Source organism: Triticum dicoccoides, chromosome 5B (assembly GCF_002162155.2).
Source record: "Triticum dicoccoides isolate Atlit2015 ecotype Zavitan chromosome 5B, WEW_v2.0, whole genome shotgun sequence".
In the NCBI taxonomy this organism is placed as follows: Eukaryota; Viridiplantae; Streptophyta; class Magnoliopsida; order Poales; family Poaceae; genus Triticum; species Triticum dicoccoides.
Window position 1 is genome coordinate 661,104,673 of NC_041389.1, and position 3,540 is coordinate 661,108,212.

The following is a 3,540-nucleotide window of genomic DNA, read 5'->3' on the forward strand; positions in this document are numbered from 1 at the left end:
TAATCGACGTGCATGGATTCCATGAATTTGAGAATCGGAATTTACGTATGTGGATATGCGGCACAATATTTGAGGGGTGCTTGGTCAGTGCCCGTGGACGTTTGAGGGACTGAATTTGCCAAGTCCGTCTGTACATGCTCTAAAGCGGAACAAAAATCTGTTTTGAGGGACTAGATTTTGTGATGCTTCAGAACGGCCAGCTGAAGCAAACAACCAAGAAGCACGAGAAGGCGAAGGTGGGCAGGGTTGCAAAGAATGTGGGTGACATCTCATCGGCTCCTCTCTCGACCGCTTATTTTGGCGAAACGTCGTCGGAGGATGGACAGCTTCCGCAGTTGCATTAGAGAAAGAAGAGTTTTTTTTTGCGGGAAGCAATAGAAAAAGAGTTAGTTCGGTTAACGAGAGAAACCGGATAAAAAATTGACATCTCTTGATTTTTGAAGCAAAATCGAGCAAAAACCAAATACAACCACAGAAGAAAAATTAAACAGTACGTAAAGTTTTCGTAAAAGTTATGCGTAATGAATAGCAATCTTTTTCAAAAAACTAAAGCTCGATGATGTGGTTTAGACGAACACGTACCTTTTTTTTTAAAAGGGACTCCCCGGCCTCTGCATCAAAAAGATGCATACGGCCACATTTATATAAAAAATAATAAGCCGGTTGTGGCTTTTGAATCTTTTGTTTTTGGCATTGTGACTCTTTGTGAGCTAGCCATTTATTTGTTTGCAGACGAACACGCACGTTCTGGCCGCTTTTTCATCTGGGGCTTCGACTTCCGTAAACCGTGCGACTGCAAGACACGGTCAGACGAATACAGTTGGCTAATCAGTGATCACCCTCGTCCATTCAAATTCCCTTTTTCAACAGGAAACTTCTGTTATTTCTTGGTCATATATGTAAGAAGACGTGTCCCACTCTGCTAACCACTATGGTCCAGTTTCTTTTTTCTGAACGCAGTAATGCAAGCGCTAGCGAGAACGGCGATAGAGCACACGGGCTCGCGCGCTCCTGTTATCTGAACGGGCAGTACAGGTCGTGGGATGTGTGTCACTGACAATACCGGCAGCCTGAAGGGAATTCCGAACCCAGTATGAGCTGTAGAGACAACTGACGGCGGCTGGGCGGGGCATGGGTTAACGGAGGTGTGCTAGTGGTACAAGGTTGTGCGGTCGCCCCGGGACCGTCTACTTTCACGGCGAGTAATCGCTCGCAGTTATGGGGAAAAGTTTTGAAGTGAGGCCATGCGTTCGAGGCGAAGAGCAGATCACGTAATTAACCTCGAATACCTTTCCGCGGCGGCGGCGGAGCACTGCTATGAAGCGATTTTGAGAACACAGATGAATTCGAGTTCCTTTCAGATCTAGTCCATAGGTAAGTTTCTTGGCCAGATTGATTTGGATCTGACTATCTTCTAGGTTGGATGTTAGATGTGCTTCTGATTCTTGCGCAGATTTCCACTGCTGACTCCGGTGGATCTGTCGGATTAAGCCGGTGGTTGCACCGATGACAGGGATGTGAGCGCCCGCGGTAGCCGTGAGGCCTATCGACCTGAACGACAATGGTACTTGCGAGACTGCCTTTGCGGTGGACTTCCACAAACGCCTGGCTGGACAAAAGACGTTCAACGATTTAGCTGCTACTCGGTCGTTTAATTATTGTGTGTTGGCCTTTTAGTGCTGTGGCAAGTCTGTCCATGGTGTGGTTGCTGAATTTGTAATTGGATGTTGCAGGATACCGGTTGGTAGAGCACCCCTGGAGCGGCCGCGGTGCGACGACAGGGTGTGCGGAAGAACTTCAGGGAATTTTCTGAAGAAAGAACAGATATAGTACTTGTTTTGATAGTTGGTAGTTCGTTCGACTCACTAGGAGAAGCATATGGTTATTACAACCTGTACTTCTAGGAAATTCGCTTTTGTGTGAGGTATGTGAAGAGCCGGCAGAACGTCGATCGAACGAAGTGTATGCAGGAAATTGTCTGTGGCTGCTTGGTGAGGCAAACTCAGAATTAGATTATAGGGTAACACCATGCCACCTGCTGAAACAATTAGATTATAGCTTGATGAACTGCACTTCATGGTTATATTTTGAATTATACTTTTGGCACACTGGTACTACCCAGGGAATCATGACAAATGGTGCAAAGTTGTCTATGGAGTGGAGGTACTTGAAAATGGAGCAGAGATTACATGCGAGTGGTAATTTCGAGCATGCTTGTGTGCTCTACTGCCATGCTGGTAATGTAATATGCCTGTAGAATCAGCTGCGTTTTTTTGTCATAAGATGACACATTATGAATAACTGACAATTATCTGTGCTGCTATGACCTCGATTTCCTGGGCTTCACCAAGATAATAAAGAAGCACATTCTAAAAAGATGAACCAAGGATGCAATAGATGTGCTGCCAGATCATTTGGCAAATCTGCAGAAGGACAAGATTTTGCTTAACTCTGTCAAATTTCGGTATTCGAATTTGTACACACACGTTATGGAGGTTGTAATACTTGGGGACCCAAACACAACATCATGCAAGGCAGCAATAGAGCTCATTAAGGCAGCAATGCGGAAGCTGATGCCTATAGCCGCTGTGCATGATGGTATGCGGTTAGAAGACCAGCTTCGAGATGCCAAATGCAAGGGTACAGAAACAAGTAACGGGCATGCACCTGGCTGTGGTTACGGGAGTGATGCTGATGGAAGCCGAGTGGGCATTTTGAAAGGATTATCAGCTCCAGATCGTAAGTGGAGGGCGGGTCCTCCCACAAACAGGAGGTATACGCCTCCATATGATGATTTCTGGGTGCAATCAAAGAAGCACAATGGTGTGGCTGATGCGACAGGCACAACTGAGTGCGGTACAAGCAAACGTACACGCTTCTGCAGTATATGCGGGCAAACAAGACATAGAAGTATAGTTTGTCCTCGGGGTGACCTCCTTCTGAAACCAAGGAAGGAATCCAAATGCTCAAACATGTGCAGCAACCTGAAAAGTTGTATCTCTGCCTGGGCGAGGCTTTCCACCTTCGGTTTGGATGTTTTGTGTGGATGAACTTGAAAATTTTCCTGTTGGGCGAGGGCTCAGTAACCGTGTATGCAATAGCCGAATATTGTTGTCTAGTGTAGCAACCGTGTATTTGTATGTAACAGTACCGTGCTGCTGTATTTGGTTGTGTTGTATCTATGGAACCCGATTAAAGGGAAGTTTTCGGTGAGTCTGCACATTTAAATTGTTTTAGAGAAGCACTCATGTATGGGTAAACGGATGAGTGGACACAAATCACTCTGCCACATATATTGATGCGCAGGTTGTTTTATTCACAACTACGCTGTTTTCAGTTTGCCTGGAACATGGATTAGCAAGGTGCTCATCTCTGTTCCAAACTTTCAATCAGTCTTAACTTGTGCGCGTCCTCGAAGGGTGACGGGTGCTTTTCTTCAGAAACTCATGTACTGACGGCGGTTCAGAAAGTTTCAGCCGGGAGTAGTAATGTGTTGTGTCTGTTTGATTTTCGCAGCACTAGATTTTTTTTTTTTGAATA

The 3,540-nt window shown here is 45.6% G+C and overlaps 1 long non-coding RNA gene across 2 annotated transcripts; it reads left to right on the forward strand.

Annotated features, from left to right (window-relative positions):
- The first annotated feature begins 1,089 nt into the window (after positions 1–1,089).
- On the forward strand, positions 1,090–2,317 carry LOC119312421. 2 transcript variants are annotated; one of them, XR_005151331.1, is made up of 4 exons: positions 1,090–1,374; positions 1,454–1,646; positions 1,734–2,020; positions 2,123–2,317. It is a non-coding gene; the product is annotated as an uncharacterized LOC119312421 (long non-coding RNA). The 2 variants fall into 2 exon arrangements; XR_005151330.1 differs by having other exon boundaries at positions 1,454–2,020.
- The last annotated feature ends 1,223 nt before the right edge of the window (positions 2,318–3,540 follow it).